This window comes from Choloepus didactylus, chromosome X (assembly GCF_015220235.1).
Source record: "Choloepus didactylus isolate mChoDid1 chromosome X, mChoDid1.pri, whole genome shotgun sequence".
NCBI lineage: Eukaryota > Metazoa > Chordata > Mammalia > Pilosa > Megalonychidae > Choloepus > Choloepus didactylus.
The window spans coordinates 40466259-40489759 of NC_051334.1; the positions used below are offsets into that span (position 1 = coordinate 40466259).

The 23501-nt window shown below is 37.7% G+C and overlaps 1 pseudogene; it reads right to left on the reverse strand.

Moving 5' to 3' along the window:
- Positions 1-22607: 22607 nt before the first annotated feature.
- LOC119522088 overlaps positions 22608-23501 on the reverse strand; it is a 122003-nt pseudogene continuing 121109 nt past the window's right edge.

Here is a 23501-nt window from a genome sequence, read left to right on the forward strand (position 1 = left end):
TCCATCCCACGATGCTGGGTCTAGATTCCTCCCTGGGAGTCATATTCCATGTTGCCAGGGAGATTTACTCCCCTGGGTGTCAGATCCCACGTAGCGGGGAGGGCAGTGCTTTCACCTGCCAAGTTGGCTTAGCTAGAGAGAGAGGGCCACATCTGAGCAACAAAGAGGCATTCGGGAGGAGGCTCTTAGGCACAATTATAGGCAGGCCTAGCCTCTCCTTTGCAGCAACAGTCTTGCCAAGTGCAAGTCCCATGGTAGAGGGCTCAGCCCATCAAACCACCAGTCCCCTATGTCTGTGAGCACATCAGCAACCATCGAGGTGGGGAAGCCCAACACCCCTGCATTCTCCCCCAGCTCCTCAGGGGGGATCTGCATATTTTCTTCATTGTTTTTTTTTTAATTAACTATTAACTATATAAAAAAATTTTTTTAAACTTACAATAAAAAAGCATTTCAAACAAACCAAAACAAGGCAATAAGAAAAAGACAACTAACCTAATATAACTACTTTACTTCCAAATGTTCCTACCCTACCCTAAGAAAGTAACCTAATATAGTAGCATTTCTGTGAACTTGTTCCTGCCATACCCACCAGAAATTAACAAATCTTAGTCATTCCTGGGCATTCCCAGAACATTAACTTTACCCACAATAGCTTATCTGTTCTTATTGGGTTATCGTTCCCCCTTCACTAATTGCTCTCTATCGCTAGTTCCCCTACATTCTACATTTTAAACCATTTATTTTACATTTTTTGATGTTCACATTAGTGATAGCATATAGTCTTTCTCTTTTTGTGCCTGGCTTATTTTGCTCAGCATTATGTCTTCAAGGTTCATCCACGTTGTCATATGTTTCACGACCTCATTCCTTCTTACTGTGGCATAGTATTCCATTGTGTGTATAGACCACATTTTATTTATCCACTCATCTGTTGAAGGACATTTGGATTGTTTCCATCTCTTGGCAATTGTGAATAATGCTGCTATGAACATTGGCGTGCAGATATCTGTTCATGTCACTGCTTTCAGATCTTCCAGGTATATACGGAGAAGTGCAGTTGCTGGATCGAAGGGTAGTTCTATATCTAGTTTTCTAAGGAACTGCCAGACTGTCTTCCAGAGGCACACAGAAGTATTACATGTTCAAAAAACAGGATGTGTGCAACCTACTCTCCAATGTTTGGATACATGGAAGGAAGGAATGAAGGAACGAAGGAACGAAGGAAGGAAGGAAGGAAGGAAGAAAGATGTAACAAATGTGGCAAAATGTTAAAAGTTGGTGGATCTGGGTATCTGGGTGTGAAGTATGTAGGACTTCTCTGTATGGGGTTTGTATTATTTTTGCAACTGTCTTGTAAGTTTGAAATTATTTCAAAACAAAGGTCAAAACGAAAGGCAGATGATGGCACAAAGTTGTCAGCTTTCATCCAAGAGCTGTAGCACAAGATTTTTTTTCCTCTTTGCCAATTTAAAGTTTGAATTGTTGACTTCTTTACCTTTCGTATCTATAGGGTCCCTATTCTTATTATTGCTTTTTGAAGCCCTAATCACTCTTTTGCATAAGTCCAATACCTGCTACAATTTTCTTGTGATTTGGCTAAAACATACAATTAAATCAACTGTTGGGTTCGTACTCACTTTCTTAGATAATTGTACTCAACACCAAGTGACTTCATAGGTGGCAAAGAATTTTTTTAATTAGGTAATTTAGCTAATATCCCCATATCTGGCTCTGTGGATTCTTCTGATTGGGGAAGAGGCCTATTATCTTAGTTTAAATTTGGGCACACTTGTCTCCTAACTGAAAAGTATACTATAAACTCTGATCATCAAAATATCCTCTTAGTATTTGTCTGTGTCGAAGTGTTTAAATGTGTGATCTCTAGAGTCTTAAATGCTACTCCATGGTCATTGTCACATAAACTGATTCGACAGCTCATCTTACAATGAAAGAAACATAAAGAACTGACTTTAGTCCAACTCTCCAAACAGCTTCCGATCAATGGAACTCAGACAGTGGTGCAGATCTAGATTTCACAAAATAATATCCTATGGGCTGAATTTCATAGCCCTTGTCCAAAAGAAGGGATTGGGAAAGTAAAAAATAGTTCAGAGTGAGAAAGTAAAAGTCTGTCCAGCCATTCATCAGGCTGGAATAATAATCAGATAAAGCCTCTGCACAGTTAACAGGAAATATTTCTCCTAGGAACATGCTTGAGTAACTGCTTTCTTACTCACTGAGAAACTTCATTCTCTAAAATCTTAGACTATCAGAAACTTTGTTGTTCGAAATAATATCTTTAAGAATAAAATATCTCACTCTTGCCTGAAGAATCTAAATCACTTGGACTCAGAGAAAGCAGCCACAATTTCCAACCTAGAAGCAGAGCTTCAGATAGGGGTTCTGAATACAGTATTCCACATTTATCTTAACTTTGTAGATTCCAAGGAAACTGGCTATTGGATTCATTTTGCAATTTAGAGTTGATGTTGACCCCTTTACACCGCCCTGTTTTGCTTTGAGTCTGCAAAAACACTTCTTCATTTAAATTTCACCTAAACTCCACCCTTTGTCCAGATTCTATAATGACTCTATCTTTTCCTTTTATGGTGAAATGTCCCACAATTCCTCTGGTGTGTGGTCTTCCTCATTGCAATGGATCAATACACCTGCTTTTCTTGGACTACAGGTTTGTCCCTGGAAGTCTTATGCTGATTATGCTAGCAAAGAGTATTTCTTCCATTGCCATAGATGACAAAAGGAGACAAAGAGATTCAATAAATCAGAGCAAGACAGTTTATTACAGCACAGAAAACAGTAAGAACATCAGCATGGTAGTGCCCTTTCCCATGCTCCTAAGTGCCATGAGGTTATGTGATAGACTGTGAACACAGTGGATTGCCCTGCAGCTGAAGAACCCAAGGGCAAGGGCTCAGCACCTTTTGTAGTAAGCATCAAACAACCCATCCCCCTTTCACAGGAAGCAAGCTGTCATGTCGTGGTCATTTTGTGGTCACCTTGACCAACTCCATCACCTACATGACCCTCTATAGAAACTGCTCAGTATCAGAAGATGATAAGGCCTTAGTTTTGCTGTGCCAGAAGGCTGTGCAGGGATGCTGGAGACCCAAAGTAGACTACCTCTCCCATAAATCAGTGGAAAGATTTGTGTAGAATTCATTTTTACTTCAAAAAAATTTAGCTCACTATTTCTAGAGATTTTGAACAAGGGAGAATGAGCCAAAGGGCTAAAAGTAATTCTAGGCTAAAAGTAAAGCTTAGAGAGAAAACAATGTTCCTTAAGAAAATGTGAATTTTCTTGAATTACTTGATAGTTTTTACTTGATATTTCTGAAGAGTACAAAATTACTACTTCTGAGTGTTATCAAATGATTAAGTAGGTATTATCAAGAGATAGCTGGTGGTAAAGCAGAGTAGTCACTAAACCAAAGGTCAAAAAAAAAAAAGATTGCCAAATATCATCAAAATGTCAATTCTTTAGTAATTTCATTTATATATGTTTTCTTAATTCTTCACAGTTTATCTTTTTGTCCAACCAAACAACCAGAAACATGTTTGTTGTATTGGAACCTAGACTATATTGACCAAACTATTCAACTTTGAAGAACAACAAGATATAAATATGTATGTGGGTGAATCTGTACCTTGAAATCTGATAATGGGTTAAAGCATTTATCTCCTCCTGGAATCATTATATAACATTTTTTTCACTGCATTAAAGTTAGACTACATTGCCTTATATTTAGCATCAAAGTAACAGTCCTGTCATGCTGAATTTCCATATCAGTCAGTTATTTCCTATTTATAGATGTTACATTCAATTATTCTGACGTTGTGGGCCATTATTTAATGTCAAAACATTTTCTCTTGGACAACAGAACACTTTTCCAGATATAATAAATAAATAGATTTAAGAGACCATTCAAAAACTACTATTACTACTATTGGTGAGTAGTAGCACTGAACATTAGCCCATCTTGTCTCTTGTATGTAGCTGTCAAAACCCATTTACAGAGACCTTCCTAGTCCTAGACTAACCTCAGCCAAATATTAGATTATGTTTCAAAATCATTAGGACTGTGGGCTCTCACTTAAGAAAAACAATAAGCAAAACCCGGCCTAAGTAAAAACTAATCCTGCTTTATTTTAAAACATTCTTATAGCCTGAATATCTCCCATTGTATCAGTAATGATTTTGGCTGCAAGAACAGAAAACCTGGCTACAGTGTACAGGGATTCATTTTTCTCACATAACAAGGGTCTGGGAATTTGTGGCTGCTGGGACATTGGCTCAATGTCTCAATCACGTCTGGATCTTCTGCTCCATAACTCCAGACATTACAACTGTATTCAAGGCAGGAAGTAAAGGGAGAGAAATAGACCAGGGATGTTTGTCCTTTTCTTTATAAAGCAAAGTTTTCCCAGAAGCCTTCCAACAGATTTCTGCTTATAGTTCATTAGTCAGAAACTATGTAGCATGACCACTACTGGCTGCAAGGGAGTCTGGGAAATTAAGGCTTTTTTCTAGCCTCTGTAATGGAGACCAGGCAAGTGTGAAAGCATATGGGAATGAACAATCTTCACAACTACCCAAGTAGATAGGTGCTGTTGTTATTCCCATTCTATGGTTGTTGAAACTGAAGCTTAGAAAAACTAAGTAACTTGCTTAAGAGTACACAGGTATCAAGTGCTGGAGTCAAGATTCAACCCCAGTTCCATCTTGATGCCAAAACCCATTCTCTTTAAAACTATGCCATACTACTTTGTCTATGTACCTACTATATATCTTACAAGAGAGTAAGTTAAAGTAGGGATGGCATCTTATTCACCTCTGATTAGCTTCCCCTTCCTCCCCTCTTTCACTCATTCAATATCTTGGAACTCGGGTGTGCTCAAAATAAGCTATTAAATGAATGAATAAAGCTGAAGGCTCTGTCATATGGCAGCAAAATAGTACATAGGCCTGAGTTTAGAAATCAGACTCTAGGTTCAAATCCTGACTTAACTGAGCAAGTTATTCACCTACCCTGTACCACAATTTTCTCACCAGTAAAATACGAATAATGACCCTTTCCTTGTCTTATGGAGTTATATTGTTAGGGTTAAATGAAACAATACATACAAAGTACTTAAAACAGTGCTTGACACACAGTAACTGCTCAATAAATATTAGCTATTATTTATGTTTCCAATTTTTCAAATTGAGTTGAAAGATCCTAAGAATAGAGGGACGATTTTCAGAAGGGCCTACCTAACAGGCCATAATGTAAATGCTGTGCTTCAAATAATTTACTGAATAATTCTGTTCATTTTACATAGCTGTTCCTGTTACATTATTTAAATTTATTTGTCCATAAACTCCACACCCTACCGCAACAAACCAAGAACATTAGCATGCATTGGTTTCCCTCCTCTACCTGTGCCCCTCACATATTGAGATCACCCAGGAATTGAGTTGAATTTTTAATATTTTTTTCAAAAGTAGTTTACATATCTGAACACTAAATAAAATTGCATTTGGAAGGGTCTAGGGATAGTTTAGAAGCCCTAAACAAAAATGTTTTCATTTTGCCATCAAAGTTGAATGCTAGTGAGGCTGGGTATAAGATTCTAGGATCAAAATTGTTTTCCCTCAACTTTCAAGATATTTTCTTCAACATTCGTTGTTACCAATTCCATTCTCAGTGCTTTATAGGCAGCCATTTTATTTTCCTCCAAATGCTTTTAGGATTTTCTTTGAATTACAAGATCTAAAATTTCACTATAATGTATCTAGGTGGAGGGTTAAAAAATCTGTACATTTTGTGGGTCATAGTGGTCTGAAGACTGGTATCTTTCTTGAACTGTGCTAACATTTCATCAGTTATTTCTTTATTTGCTTCCTTCTTTTAGCTCTGTTTTGTTTAGTTTTGAATTCAGTTTTATTGAGATACATTCACATACCATACAATCATCCATGGTGTACAATCAACTGTTCACAGTACCATCATATAGTTGTGCCTTCATCACCCCAATCCATTTTTGAACATTTTCCTTACACCAAAGAGAATAAAAATAAAAATAAAAAACAAAAGTAAAAAAGAACACCTGAATCATACCCCCCATCCCACCCCAACCTTCATTTAGTCCCTGTCCCCATTTTTCTACTCATCTATCCAGGAGTGTGATTCACAAGGTTTTCACCATCACAATGTCACCCCTTGTAAGCTACATAGTTATACAATCGTCTTCAAGAGTCAAGGCCACTGGATTGGAGTTTGATAGCTTCAGGTATTTACTTCTAGCTATTCCAGTTCACTAAAACCTAGAAAGGGACATCTATATAGTGCATAAGAATGCCCACCAGAGTGACCTCTCGACTCCATTTGAAATCTCTCAGCTACTGAAGCTTTATTTTGTTTCATTCCACTTCTCCCTTTTGGTCAAGAAGATGTTCTCAATCCCACAATGCTGGGTCCAGGCTCATCCCTGGGAATCATATCCTGCATTGCCAGGGAGATTTACACCCCTGGGAGTCAGGTCCCACGTAGGGGGGAGGGCAGTGAGTTCACCTGCCAAGTTGGCTTAGCTAGAGAGAGAGGGCCACATCTGAGCAACAAAGAGGTACTCAGGGGGAAACTCTTAGGCACAATTATAAGCAGGTTTAGCCTCTCTTTTGCAGCAATGTAGCTCTGTTTTTAAAATTGTGGTATCATACATGTAACATAAAATTTGCCGTTTTAACCATTTTTAAGTATACAATTCAGTGGCATTTATCATTTCTACAGTGTTATGCTACCATCACCACCTTCCATTACTAAAACTTCATCATCACCCCAAACAGAAACTCTGTACCCATTAAACATTAACTCCCCATTCCCTCCTCCCAGCACCCCTGCTAACCTGTAATCTATTTTCTGTCTGTATAAATCTGCACATTCTAGTTATTTCATATAAGTGGAATCATACAATATTTGTCCTTTTGTGTGTTAAAGTTTCATCCATGTTGTAGCATGTATCAGAACTTCATTCCTTTTTATGGCTGAATAGTATTCCATTATATGGATATATAATATTTTTGTTATCCATTCATCTGTTGAGGGATACTTGGATTGTTTACACCTTTTGGCTGTTGTGAATAATGCTGCTAAGAATATTAGCATGAAGGTATCTGTTTGAGTTCCTGCTTTCAGTTCTTTGGGGGATATATCTAAGAGTGGAACTGCCAGATATATGGCAATTCTATGTTTAACTTTTTGAAGAACTGTTTTCCATAGCAGCTGCACCATCTTACATTTTCCACAACAATGCAATTTCTCCATATTCTCATCAACACTTGTTATTTTTTGTTTTTAAGTAGTATCTCATTGTGATTTTTATTTGCATTGCCCTAATGGCTAATGATGTTGAGCATCTTTGTATGTTCCTCCTGGCCATTTGTATATCTTTTCTGGAAAAATGTCTATTCAAGTCCTTTACCCATTTTTCAGTTGGGTTGTCTTTTTGTTGTTGAGTTGTAGCACTTCTTTGTATGTTCTGTATTATCAGATATATGATTTTCAAATGTTTTCTCCCATTCTGTTGATTGTGTTTTCACTTTCTCAGTGATGTCCTTTGATGTACAAAAATATTAATTTTGATGAAGTTTAATTTATCTATTTCTTCTTTTATTGCTCATGTTTTGGGTGTCATATCTAAGAATCCATTGCCTAATACAAAGTCCTGAAGATTTTCTTGTTTTCTTCTGAAAGTTTTAGGATTTTACCTCTTATGATTAGGTTGTCAATTCATTTTGAGTTAATTTTTTGTAGATAGTGAGAGATAGGGGTCCAATTTCATTCTTTTGCTTGTAGATATCCAGTTATCCCAGCAACATTTATTGAAGAGACTATTCTTTCCCCATTCAGTGGACTTGGCACACTTGTCTAAAATCAGTTGACTATAGATGTATGTGTTTATTTCTGAACTCCATTGGTCTGTATGTCTGCCCTTATGCCAGTTACCACACTGTTTTGATTACTGTAGCTTTGTAGTAAGTTTTGAAATCAGGACATGTGAATCCTCCAACTTTGTTCTTCATTTCCAAGATGGTTTTGGCTATTTGGGACCCCTTGCCATTTGTTCCAGTTTGCTAAAGCTGCTGGAATGCAATATACCATAAATGGATTGGCTTTTATAAATGGGATTTATTAGGTTACAAATTTATGGGTTACAAATTTACAGTTCTAGGACCATAAAAGTGTCCAAACTAAGGCATCAACAAGAGGATACCTTCACCGAAGGAAGACCAATGGTGTCCAGAACACCTCCGTCAGCTGGAAAGGCACATGGCGGGCACCTGCTGGTCCTTTGCTCCTGGGTTGCATTGCTTTCAGCCATTTTAACCATTTTAACCACTCCAGTGGCTTTCTCTTTAAGCATCTGTGGGTTCTCAGCTTCTCCAGGGCAAACTCTAGGCTTCATCTCTTAGCTTAGCATTTCCAAACTTCTTTCTGTCTGCATCTCCTGGCACCTGGTTCTGGTGGCTCTGAGTACTCTATTCTCTCCCTGAGCTCTCTTAAGGACTCCAGTAAAGTAATTTAAGATCCACCTTGAATGGGCAGGGTCACATCTCCATGGAAGCAACCTAATCAAAAGATCCCACCCACGATAGGTCTGCCCCCACAAGAGTGGATTAAAAGAACATAGTCTTTTATAGGGTACATAACAGATTCAAACCAAACCAGCACACCATTCCACATGAATTTGATGATTGGCTTTTCTGTTTCTGCAAAAAAAAAAAAAAAAAAAAAAAGGTCTCCTGGAATTTTGATCAGGATTGTTTTAAGTCTGTAAATTTCTTTGGGTAGTATTGACATCTTGGCAATATTCAGTCATACAATCCACAAACATGGGATGTCTTTCCATTTATTTAGATCTTCTTTAATTTCTTTTAGTAATGTTTTGTAGTTTTAGTGCACAAGTCTTTTACATCCTTGGTTACATTTATTCCCAGATATTTTATTCTTTTAGATGCTATTAAATTTTTTCTTGATTTTCTTTTTGGGATTGTCCATTACTGGTATATTGTTGTCTCTGTTTTATCCATGAAGAATTATTATCATGGATTGTGGTGGTTTTAATCTGTATGTACTCCAGAAAAACATGTTCTTAAATTTAATCTGGTTCTATGGGTGTAAACCCATTGTAAGTAGGACCTTTTGATGAGGCTACTTCAGTTAAGGTATGACCCACCTCAGTCAGAAAGGGTATTTAATCCTCTTACTGGAGTCCTTTATAAGAGAATGAAATTCAGACAGAGAAAGCCATGGAAGCAAGAAGATGGAATTAACAAAACTCAGAAGGGAAGAATGCTTGCATTTTGGCAGAGGAGCCAAGGATTACCAGCAGCCAGTCTTTGGGAAGAAAGCATCACCTTGATGGTGCCTTGATTTGGATATTTTCCTTACCTCAAACTGTAAACTAATAAACCCCCATTGTTTAAGCCAAAAGATTTCATGGTATCTGCTTTGAGCAGCGTAGGAAGCTAAAACATGGATATTTAAACTTCTGGATCCATCTTTCATGTCTCTTGATGTGTCTCTTATACTTTTCATTTATTTGCCTCTACACACTGTATTCTAGAAGACTCCTGACTTAATCTTCACCTGTGTTCAGGGCTGAAATTCAGCCGATCTGAAGTAATAGGTCATACTATCCAAAGTCTTATTGGTTAGGTGTATATTCTGATTGATACCTGTGCCATAATAGTTAGTAAATATTTTTACTATCACTCCAGGTGTATCTATTATGCTTTTTAAGCCATCTCTCAAGTCCTTTAATTCAGTGACCATATGTTTCATTTCTAAAGCTCTAGTTATTTCTTTTCCCTCATGAAGTCCCCTCCAGAATATCCCTGGCGATTTATTACTTAATTTCAGTGTCTTCTTTGGGTTGCTCTGTTAACAGTTTCACCCATTTGGGAAGTTTTTCTAATGCTCTTTCATGTTTGTTCTTGGTTTTGTGCTTATGTTTCTTTGAGATATTCTGTTATTCTGTCTGTGGGTTTTTATTCCATATAATGAATTTCGCAATGAGAGGTTCCAGTTAGGTTTCAGTTTATCTGAAATATGAATTAATCAGTAGGGTAATTCTTTCATTACTAAAATATAAAATTATAAGTATTTAGACATCACTATGGCTTTATAATTACCTGCCACATAGGAATGAGACCTCCTTTACGAACAGGAAGCTTTGGGGTGGGGGAGGATATACCTCTTCTGGGTTGAAACCCACATGATCCAGTAATCCCAAGCTAAAAATTAACATAAAAATTTATCCTGGTCCAGTGATACGCCGTTGAGAACCTGATTACCAATTATCAATTCATTGCATCTCAGCCCAAGTCCACCCTCTTTGCCCTGCTTTGTGTTACTGGACCCTGTAAACATTTCTCCTTTGCCAGCTGGCGCAATGTTAGGCTTTGTCAGTTGAGGGCACTGGAGGAATACTGCAAAACATAACAGAGGAAGGAGCTTCTATTTCTGGTTCTAGTGTGTTTTCTTTTCCCAAATCTATGGTGCAACTGCCAGTGGTATGCAGGAGACCCAGTGGCACCTTCCCCGCCTTAGCATTTTCACCAGAATCCCAGCAGGCAGCTTTCCTGCTAGTAGTATTCAGAAGACCCAGTGGTGCACATCCTCCAGTGAATTTCACTGGCTCCCCAAAGATAGCTTCTTGCTTGTCAGCCCTAGCTCACTAGCCTTAGCTTGCCAGCACCTTAGTGAGCAGCTCCCTTATCTCGAGCCTTATTCCATCAGCTGTGGACCAGATATAACCCATTGCACTTTGGAGGACTTCTCCACCAACCAGTAGGCTGCAACCACACCCTTTCTAACAAGGTCTTTGGAGGGGGTGCAGTGTTCTTTCAAGTTTTTTCCTTCTTTGGATCTCTCTCAACCCTAGAGGTGGTAGCTGCTCCCTACAACGTTATTCCTTTAGAGTTCTCTTTTGCCCTTTTTAATATTCACCTTTAGCTAGTTAATAATTCTTTGCATTAATTAGGATCAGATTACTGATGTGGTTTCCAACCCCTGATTGGACCTAAATTAATTCCTCTGGCAAAAGTAAGTACAAAAAGCCTGGGTTGCAGGGGGTTCACCTAGAAAATAAATACCCCACTACAGTTGAACTTATAGTAAAAAATTACAAAGCCTTACAGGGAAAGAACCTAACATAAGTAGAAATCAGCAGACAAAAAAAGTGGAAGGATTAGAGCCCTCAAAACAGAGAAAATAGGATGAAAAATAGATAAAATAAAATCAATATATTTCAGATAATCAAAAATATAAAAGAAGGATCAGAACATTAAGAAAAGAACAAGGCACTATGAGAAAAGAACAGAAATATTAGGAAAAAATAATTGTAGAAATATAGAGATAAAAATACACTTAAATAGCACTTTAATGGATGAGTTAAAAATCAGATTAGACACAGCTAAAAAGAGAATAAATAAATTGCAAAATAGATGTAAGGAAATTTCCAGGAATTCTTTGACATAGAGTGACACAAAGATTGAAAATATTTAAACAAATTAAGAAACCTGGAAGATGAAATATGTAAGGCACAGAGCATTATTTATAGTACGCTACCTTTTGTTTAAAAAAGAGGAAAATAAGTCTATGAATTCATATTTTATTTTATTTCCATAAAAAACTCAAAGGGTACACAAAAACTAATAAATATGGTACATCTGTGTGAATCTGGTTGTGTGTTGGGGAAACAGGGTAGATATGGGCAAGGGTGGAACTGAGATTTTTATTACTGTATATATTTTATATTGTTTTAATTTATAAACCATGTGTATTAGTTTGGGTCCTTTGAGAAGCAGAAGCCAAACTAGGATTGGACTTGCAAGGGAAATGCCTGTGAGTGTAAAATGGCAGGGAACAAAAGGTAGTGAGGTGAGCCTCCAGACCACAATGCAGGTCTGACCCCTGTGAAGGAAGGAAGGTTTGGATAGGTAAATTCTAAGACTGTAGTGAACTTTTAAGAAAGTTTCAGCCAGGCTGATAAAGAGTCTTCAAGCCAAAATCACCTGTCAGAGGAATCACATGACTGGTAGGAATGGGCCTGCCTTAGTATCCCTGCCATGCTTAGTGATTGACAGAGAGCAGCCTGTGTAAAGTGTGGCCTCCATGCAAACACCATTTGGAGTGCAGCAGCTAAGGCCACATGTAAATTATTCTCCCTGTAGCAAGAGTTCTGAATGGCATATTTTTATAGCCACCACACTGTGGTATAACTAAATTTCATATTAAAGTAGGACAAAATAAAGACATTTTTAGATAAAGACTGAAGGAGCTTATAATTCAAAGAGCATCATCCTAATCCTAAGAATCTCTATAGGATTCTCTTTGGGAAGAAGTATTTTGAATCCTGAAGGGCAGTATGGGATGCAAGAAGCAATGGTAAGCAAATTGGTAAACATATGGGAAACAAATCGGGAAATATGCAGATAAATCTAAATAGGCATTGACTATAAAAACAACAAAAATGACAATAATGATTAAATTCAGTGCATAAAAACAAGGTAGAATTAAAATATTAGATAGCAAAAACATGTAAAATTGGAAGGGGAAATTGGAGGTATAGTATTTTAAGGTCCAAGCATCAGTTAGGGAGATGGTGAAAATATAGATTAACTTTAGACTTCAAATCAGGTATGTTAACATTTTAAGGGGAGCCACTATAAGAGTACAAATGGATTACATGACTTCCAAGCCAGAAGAGGGAAAGGAGGGGAATAAATAAAATACAGTCAATCCAATAGTTGGCATGAAATATGGAGGAAAAACAAAGAAAAAGAGTATAAGTACAAAGTATAAAATAAATGTGGCTGCTTTTCTTTCCACTAGTGGCATCCTCCTTGAAAGAGTCTGAATGAATTTCAGGCCAGCTTTGTTAACTCCTTCCTCCTTGTGTATGTATGTGTGTGTGTATATGTATATGTATACACACATACTTACATATATGCGTATAGTACACACACACACACACATACTGAAAACTATGAGTTCATACCGATATCTCAAATTCCAATCCAACATTACAGGTTCATTCTAGTCTCTCCGCTTTCCATATTTTAACTTCCTTTTCTAACATTGAAAAACCTGGCTCAATATGTTTACCTATTTGCTCAATCTCAGAATTCATAGAAAGCAGTTTCAGAATTGGTAATATATTCCATTGTGAAAAACTCGCTCTTTGGGTTTGGGAGACAAGGGTAATACTGCCCCATTTCTAATCTCCCAACTCACTTCCACCACACAGAAAATAACCCATAAAATAAAACAACACATGACCTATTCCTTCAGCAATACTAGGAAAAAGAATATTATGATGTTCAAATCACCTGTAAGTAGAGAAATAAATGAAATTTCAATAGAACTAATGCCATCTGCCTGTTGCTGCAAACCTGTGGGTGCAGAGTATGGTCAAGGGAAGTCTTAAGAAACTCTTTTAGTCAGGGTTTTCTAGAAAAACAGAACCAACAGGAGATATCTGTAAATATGAGATTTTATAAAAGAACTCATGCAGCTGTGGGGATGCACAAGTCCAAATTCCATAGGGCAGGATGCACAAGTCCAAATTCCATAGGGAAGGATGCAAGCTGGCAACTCTGATGAAGGTCCTCAATGAACTCCCCAGGAGAGGCTGACTGACTGAAGAAGTGAAAGTTCTCTCTTCTCCCTTAAAAGTCTTCAACTGATTGGATTAAATTCAACTGATTGGATTAAATACAACTGATTGGATTATCTCATTGCAGAAGACACTCCCTTAGTTGATCAGAGATGTAATCAGCCACAAATGCAGTCAATTGACTGATGATTTAATAAACCAGCCTTCTGGTTTATTAACCAGCCATGAAACATCCTTGAAGCAATGGTTAAGCCAGTGCTTACTTGACCAGACAACTGGGCACCATCACCTGGCCAAGTTGACACATGAGCCTAACCATCATAGACTCCATGCAAAAGCATAGAGGAGTACAGAGTACTTAGATGAGGCATGGACAGAATAACCCGCAGAAATAAAAACTAAAATTATATAAATACCAAAATACTGAACACAGTTCAGGACATGGTAAATTTGAGGTAATTTGTTACACAATAATAAAAAACTAATACTGATTTTGGTACCCGAAATTGGGGTGCTGCCATAACAAATACTTAAAAATGTTTAAGTGTCTTTGGAAACAGTGAGTGGGTGGAGGCTGGAAGAAGTTTGAAGAGAATTTTGAAGAGAATGATAGAGAAAGTCTAAATTGCCTTGAATAAAATGTTAGTAGTAATACAGATGTTGGGAATGCTGTTGGTGAAGGCTCAAAAGGAAGTGAGAAGCATGTTACTGGAATCTGGAAAAAAGGAAGTTCTTGTTATACATTGGTACAGAACCTAGCAAAATTGTGTCCTGGCAGTTGTGTGGAAAGCAGAGCTTGGGTATTTAGCTGAGTAGATTTCCAAGCAAAGTGTTGGTTCAGTATGTTTTTTTCTTGCTGCTTATGGTAAAATGTGAGAGGACATAGATAAATTAATGATAAAAAGTGTGAAACAGAAAGGAATTAGGACTTGATGATTTGGAAAATTTTCAGCCTATTCAGATGGTAAAAGATGCTAAAATTAGGAGATTGCTTCTGAAAACTTGGCACAGATAAAAAATTAAAAACTGAGTTTGTGTGGCTGTTCAGCCCTTTTCAAAAACCTTACAAATATCAAAAGGTCAGAGTATTCAGTCACAAGGATTGGGTATATTCCTCTAGATCTTCTTAATAAAACAATCTGGTGGCTGGAAAAAACTTAAGTATGTCCCTCAGTCATCTTGGCAGGAGCCAAAGATAGAGAAGGGATTATCTCAAAAAGATTCATGGATGTGATTTCTGTCTAATTGAGTAAATCCCCCAAATATTCACATAAAACCCACAAGGTTCTTGAGAGATTTATATCATCAGAAACATTGTCAGCTTGGACTGAGAGCAACAGAGTTCAATATGAAAGGATGCTGCCCACCCCCTGAAATTCTACTAGAAGGAAGTATGTTGATAAAACAACTCAGTTGTGAAAACATTCTGCCTTTCATAAAAAAAGGAAGGATGGGAGACAGAAGAAGATGGTGGCAGAGAGAGGAGTGGAAGTTAGTTAGTCCCCCTGGAGCAACTAATAAACAACCAGGAACAATTAGTAAATGATCTGGAATAACTGCTGGGGGACAAGCATGACCATCCACTCATTGTGCACCAACCTGGATTTGGAGGAATGCCTGAGATCACAGCGTGTAATCTGTGAGTAGAAACTGCAGACCCAAGCTGGGAGCCCCCTACCTCCACAGCAGCCAGAATTGCAAAGCCTTGCTGTGATAGCACCACTCTCTGAACAAGCGAATATACCCCAGTCCAGCTCCAACTGGGGTTTTAATTGGCAAATGTGGACTGCTCAATGTAAGCTACAAATCCCCCACAAGCAGACAGAGGCTTTTAGTGATGACTGACCTTGAAGAGCCAGGGGGCTTCTCTGTCCTGGGAGGGGGAGCCCAGAGGACCAGGTGCTATCTCTGGCTGATGGGTGAAACTGGGGGCCATGAAATGGCCTTGAAAGGGGGCTTTCTGTCTCTTTTACTCTCAACTTGAGCGGCTCAGTGGAGAAAGCCTCAGCCATTTTCAGTTCACAGTGCTCTGACCCAGACAAGGGTGGAGATAGCAGAGTCAGAGACAAAGAACCTATGTAAATGCAGATGATAACTCCCCAAGGGGTGTATCTTCCCTAAGAGGAAGGAGGTGGTGCCCAGCTCTACTACCCACCTTTCATTCAGAACCAGACCCCAGAGCCTGGGGGAAAACAGCCAAAACAGAAACTGAGTCAGGAACTACAGGCTGACATGTGGTACCTGCTGGGCAGGTTAGGAAAAGCACAGCAGCTTGAGGCCTCACAGGGTGTGTCAGTCCTCTAAGAGACACCCTTAAGGAAACCTGATGCTGAATATTACCCCCTTCTGGGACCTGAGCCCATTCTGGTCTGGGAAAACCTGATTGGGGTAACCAAGGAAACCACATGCCTAGACAACAGAAAACTACAGCCTACACTAAGAAAAATGAAGTTATGGCCCAGTCAAAGGAACAAACTTACACTTAAACTGAGATACAGGAATTGAAACAACTAATGCTAGATCAATTCAAAAGTTTAGGGAAGATATGGCAAAAGAAATGAAGCACATAATGAAAACACTGGGCATACATAAGGTAGAAATTGAAAATTTGAAAAAACAACTGACAGAATCTATGGAAATGAAAGGCACAGCATAAGAGATGAAAGACACAATGGAGACATACAGCAGCAGATCTCAAGAGGCAGAAGAAAACACTCAGGAACTGGAGAACAAGACACCTAAAATCCTACACACAAAAGAACAGATAGGGAAAAGAATGGAAAAATATGAGCAACATCTCAGGGAATTGAATGACAACATGAAATACAGGAATGTACATGTCATGGGTGTCCCAGAAGGAGAAGAGAAGGGAAAAGGGGCAGAAGCAATAATAGAGGAAATAAGCAATGAAAATTTCCCATCTCTCATGAAAGACATAAAATTACAGATCCAAGAAGCGCAGCATACCCCCAAACAGAATATATCTGAATAGACCTATGCCAAGACACTTAAAAATCAGATTATCACTGACACCCAGGGGAGTAAATCTCCATGGCAATGTGGAATATGACTCCTGGGGAGGAATCTAGACCTGGCATCGTGGGATGGAGAATATCTTCTTGACCAAAAGGAGGATGTGAAAGGAAATGAAATAAGCTCCAGTGGCAGAGAGATTCCAAAAGGAGCTGAGAGGTCACTCTGGTGGGCACTCTTATGCACAATATAGACAACCCTTTTTAGGTTCTAATGAATTGGAATTGCTGGCAGTAAATACCTGAAACTATCAAACTACAACCCAGAAACCTTGAATCCTAAAGATGATTGTATAAAAATGTAGCTCATGAGGGGGTGACAATGTGATTTGGAAAGCCATATGGACCACACTCCCCTTTGTCCAGTGTATGGATAGATGAGTAGAAACATGGGGGCAAAAAAAAAATGGCACCCAGTGTTCTTTTTTACTTTAATTGTTCTTTTTCACTTTAATTTTTATTATTAGTTTTGTGTGCGTGGTAATGAAAATGTTAAAAAATTAATTTTGGTGATGAATGCACAACTGCATAATGGTACTGTGAACAATTGACTGTATGCTTTGTATGACTGCATGGTATGTGAATATATCTCAATAAAATTGAATTTAAAAAATCAGATTATTAGACATCAAAGATAAAGAGAGAATCCTGAAAGCAGCAAGAGAGAAGCGATCCATCACATACAAAGGAAGCTTGATAAGACTATGTGCAAATTTCTCAGTAGAAACCATGGAGGCAAGAAGAAAGTGGTGTGATATATTTAAGATACTGAAAGAGAAAAACTGCCAACCAAGAATCCTATGTCCAGCAAAACTGTCCTTCAAATGTGAGGGAAAATTTAAAATATTCTCTGACAAACAGACAATGACAGAGTTTGTGAACAAGATGCCTGTGCTACAGGAAATACTAAAGGGAGCACTATAGACAGATAGGAAAAGACAAGAGTGAGAGGTTTGGAACACAATTTTGGGTGATGATAGCACAGCAATGTAAGTACACTGAACAAAGATGACTGTGAGCATGGTTGAAACAGGAAGATTAAGAGCATGTGGGACATCAGAAGGAAAGAGGAAAGATAAAGACTGTATAACTCAGTGAAACCTAGAGTGCTCAACAATTGTGATAAAATGTACAAATATGTTTTTTCATGAGGGAGAACAAATGAATGTCAATCTTGCAAGGTGTTAAAAACAGGGAGGTATTGGGGGGAAAATGCAACCAATGCAAACTAAAGAGTATAATTAACAGAAACATTGTTTTATGCTTCCTTTAATGTAACAAAAGCAATATATCAAAGCTAAATGCATATAAGAAGGCAACATAAGGGAGGGGTATGGGACTCTTGGCACTGGTAATGTTGTCTGACTCTTTATTCTACTTTAGTTTAATGCTATCTTTCCTTTTGTTACTTCCTAGCTGTCATGTTTTTTTTTCCTTTCTTTTTTCTTTTTCTTTTGTCTCTCTACCTTCTTTGACTCTTCCTCTTTCTTTGTGGAAGAAATGGAGATGTCCTTATATAGATAGTGGTGAGGGTGGTGAATACATAAATACATGACTATACAGGGAACCATCGATTGTTTACTTAGGATAGAACATATGGTGTGTGAACAAAACTGTCTTTAGAAAAATGAGTTGATGAAGAAACCTTGAGGGCACAATATGGAGTGAAATAATTCAGACACATAAGGACAAATATTGCAGGGTCTCGCTGATATGAACTAATTATAATATGTAAACTCATAGACATGAAATATAAGTTACCAGGATATAGAATGAGGCTAAAGAATGGAGACTGGTTACTTATTATGAGCAGAATGCTCAACTAGGTTGAACTTAAATGTTTGGAAATGAACAGAGATAACGGTAGCGTGTTGTGAGACTAACAGGGCTGAATGGTGCATGAATGTGGTGGAAAGGGGAAGCTCAGAGTCACGTATGTCACCAGAAGGAAAGTTGGAGGTTAAAAGATGGGAATGTATAAAACAGTGAATCTTGTGGTGGGCAATGTCCATGATAAACTGTACAAATATTAGAAATCTCTTTCATGAACTGGAACAAATGTATGACACTATAACTAGAAGTTAATAATAGAGGAGTATATAGGAAAAAATATAACTATTGCAAACTATATACTACAGTTAGTAGTATTTTAATGTTCTTTCATCAACAGTAACAAATGTACTATACCAATACTATGAGTCAGTAATAGAGAGGGGATGGTTAGGGGTATGGGAGGATTTGAGTTTCCTTTTTTTGTCTTTATTTCTTTTTTGGAGGTATTGGGGGGAGAATGCAACCAATGCATTTTCCCCCCAAAACCTGAAAATGTTCTAAAATGTTCTAAATGTTCTAAAAATAGAAAAAATTAACTGTGGTGATGGATGCACAGCTGTATGGTGGTACTGGAGGCAATTGATTGTTCACTTGGGATCTTTGGATAATTGTATGGTATGTGAACAATCTCAATTTAAAAAATGGCAAATAACAAGTGTTGGAGAGTATGTGAATAAATTGGAACTCTAGTGCACTGTTGGAAAAAAAGAAAAGGAAAGATGACTCAGAGGAGGAACCCAGAACCTACAGGGTGAAATAAATAACACAGAGGGTAGAACTGAGTACAGAGAATGCAGAGCTGAGATCCACAGAAGACTGTTCCTAGGTCATGAAACTTAAGGGAGATTTCACAGATGGATTTCAAAACTGCTTTGGACCAGTGACTCCTTTTTACCTTCCTTTTTCCTCCTTTTTGAACTGGCATTTCTATAACTGTTATTCTATGCCTGACCCACCATCGTATGTTGGGTAATGATAACTTTTTTTTTTTTTTTAGTTCCATAGATCCACAGATGGAGAATGTTCTGGTTAGCTAATGCTGCCTTTTTGCAAAATACCAGAAATGGATTGGCTTTTATAAAAGGGGGTTTATTTGGTTACACAGTTACAGTCTTAAGGCCATAAAGTGTCCAAGGTAACATATCAGCAATCAGGTACCTTCACTGGAGGATGGCCATTGGCATCTGGAAAACCTCTGTTAACTGGGAAGGCACATGGCTAGCATCTGTTCCAAGTTCTGGTTTCAAAATGGCTTTCTCCCAGGACGTTCCTCTCTAGGCTGCAGCTTCTCTCCAAAATGTCACTCTCAGTTGCTCTTGGGGCGTTTGTCCTCTCTTAGCTTCTTCGGAGCAAAAGTCTACTTTCAAAGGCCATCTCCAAAATGTCTCTGTAAACTGCAGCTCCTCTCTCAGCTCCTGTGCATTCTTCAAAGTGTCCCTCTTGGCTGTGGCAAGCTCACTCCTTCTGTCTGAGCTTATTTAGTGCACTAGTAAACTAATCAAGGCCCACACTGAATGGGTGGGGCCACACCTCCATGGAAATTGTCTAGTCAGAGTTATCACCTACAGTTGGGTGGGACGCATCTCCATGGAAACACTCAAAGAATTACAATCTAATCAACACTAGTACGTCTGCCCATACAAGATTGCATCAAAGATAATGGCATTTGGGGGTACATAATACATTCAAACCAGCACAAAGAATTGTGCCAGAAGCCTCATCCACATCTGACATAAATGATGAGATGTTGGAATTTTGAGCTGATGAGATTTAGATGAGAATTTAGACTTTGGGTTGAAACTATAATGTATGGGAGGGGGAATATGTTTTGCAATTGGAAGAGGCATGAATCATTTTGGGCTGAAGTGTGGACTGTGGTAGGCAGAATTTCTAAAATGGCTGCCAACATGTCCAGCTCTAATCCCCAGAACCTGTGACTAGAATAAGATATTCCTGGGATTATGTTCTGTCATATGGCACAATTGATCTTAAGGCAGGGAGATTATTTAGGTGGGCCTGATCTAGCCGCATGAGCCCTTTTAAAATCAGAGAGCTTTCTCTGGCTGGAGGCAGAACAGGAAGTTACAGAGATTCAAAGCATGAGAATTGGATGCATTACTGTCTTTGAAGATGGAGAGAACCATGTGCAAGGACCAGAGAGTGCCCTCTAGGAGCAGAGAATGATTCCCTGCTGACAGCCAGCAAGGAAATGGGGGCCTCAGTCTTACAACTGCATAGAACTGAATTCTACCAACAACCTGAATGAACCTGGAAGCAGATTCTACCCCAGAAGCTCTAGATAATAGCGTAGACTGGCCAACACCTTGATTCTGGCCTTGTAAGTTTCTTAGCAGAAAAACCAGCCATGCCAGTCCAGATTTATGACCTACAGAACTATAAGCTAATAAATGGTTGTTGTTTTAAGCAGTTAAGTTTGTGGCAATTTGTTTCATAGCAATACAAAACTAATACAATGCCCTAAAATGCAATGCTGGGTCATATGGTAAGTTCATGTTTAGTTTTATAAGAAACTGCCAAACTATTTTCTAGAGTGGTTGTGCCATTTTACATTCTCACTGACAATATATGAGAGACCCAGTTTTTATGCCTCCTTGCTAACATTTTGTATCATCATTATTTTTTATTTTAGGTGTTCCAATAAGTGTGTAGTGATATCTCATGTAGTTTTAATTTGATTTTCTTAATGGCTAATGATGTTGGACATCTTTTCAGGTACTTATTTGTCATGAGTATCTCCTCCATAGTGAAATATCTATTTATTTCTTTTGCCCATTTTATAATTGGATTATTTCTTTGTTTTTGCTGTCGTGTTTTGAGAATTCTTTCATATTCTGCAAATAAGGCCTTTGTCAGATAAGTGGTATGGAAATATTTTCTACCACTTTGTAGCGTCTCTTTTCATCATCTTAACAGAGTCTTTCACTGTGGAAAAGTTTTTAATTTTGATGACCACCTTTTGGTTGATTGTATTGTTCAGTTCTTCTATATCCTTACTGATTTTCTGCCTGGTATTTCTATTAATCGCACAGAGAGATGTGTTAAAATCCCTAACTACAATTGTGTAATTGTCTATTTTTCCTTTAACTTCTATCAGTTTTTGTGTCATGTATTTTGAAGTTCTGTTCTTTGATACATACCCATTTAGCACTGCTGTGTCTTCTTGGTATATTGAACCTTTTATCATTATGTAATACCCATCTTCGTCCCTAGTAATTTTCTTTGTTCTGAAGTATTCTTTATCTAATATTAATATAGACAGTCCTGACTTTTTAAAAATTAGTATTTGCATGGTATATCTTTTTCCATCCTGTTACATTCACCTTACCTTAATTGTAATTGAAATGATTTTCTTATAGAAAGTGTGTAATTGGGTCATTTTTTACCTCTGTTTCTTAAATGGTATATTTAGACTGCTTACATTTAGCATAATTATTGATATGTTAGGCTTACATTGCCATTTAAAATTTTTATTTGTTTGTTCTGTTTCTCATTCCTCTTCTTCCTTTTACTTGCTTTCTTGTGGGTTAGATAAGTGTATTTTCGTATTACATTTTGGTTTATCTATAGTGTTTTTAAGTATATCTCTTTGTGTAGCTTTGTTTAGTGGTTTCTTTAGGTATTTTAATATACATATGTGAAATATGCACAGTCTACTGGTATTGACATTTTACCACTTTGAATGAAGTGTAGAAGCCTTACTTCCATTTTTGTCCTTTTACCCTCTATTTGTATTTTTTTAAATACAACTGTGTTAAATATGCACGTACATTGAACAACATATCAGATGATGGTATAATTTTTGCCTCAATCATCAAACATAATTTTAAAATCTCATGGAAAATACAGTCTATTATATTTACCCATTCCATTGTTCTTTCTTCATCCTTAAAGTCACAGCCTCTTTATGTTATTGTTTTCTTTAAGTTTAGTGAACTTCCTTTAGTCATTCTTTAAGGATAGGTCTGCTAGCAACAAATTCTCTTAGTTTTCCTTCATCTGAGAATATCTAGATTTCACCTACATACATGAAGGATATTTTCACTGGATATAGAATTCTGCATTGACAGTCTTTTCTTTAAGCACATCAGATAATACATCAAAATATACATCAGATAATTCCAGCATCTGAATCATCTCAGAGTTGGTTTCTGTTGGCTCTCTTTTCTCATTCACGTTGTGAGTGTCCTGGTTCTTGTATAAGAAGTGATCTTTGAGCTAACAGACAGAAGGAGCTCACAGCAGCTGGGAGAGACATTTTGGAGAACGCCATTTTGAAACCAGAACCTGGGAGCAAAGGACCAGCAGATGCCAGCCACTTGCCTTCCCACCTGACAGAGGTGTTCTAGATGCCATCGGCCATTCTTCAGTGAAGGTATCCTCTTGTTGATGCCTTAGTTTGGACACTTTTATGGCTGTAAATTTGTAACCTAATAAATCCCCTTTATAAAAGTCAATCCATTTCCGGTATTTTGCATAACAACAGCTTTAGCAAATCGGAACAGTCCATTTTGAAAATTGGTTTGCTTGACTTCTTTTTTTTTTTTTTTTTTTTGACATAGGCTCTTTATTGTCTTCTGGGCAGAATACTCAGATGGTTAAGAAAAACTTTTATAACTTCCTACTAAGAGGTTATATCAGAGAAAATTTCATTGTTTTAACAGAGAGAAAACCAAAGACCAGTTTTGCATGAATATACAGTTTGATACGAAAGTTCTTAAGAAAATATTATAAACAAACCTATCACATTTTAGTCAGCATTGACTATCACAAATAAAATTCACTTCCACAAACCCTCTTCAACTTTCCATATTCAGTTAGGTCTTATCTTATGTGTTAAAACCAGCCATTTTACCTCAGGACAAAACCACATTCCCTTAAACGAGCTTATCAAATTTTAGTCAGCGCTGACTACTACAAACAAAATTCACTTCC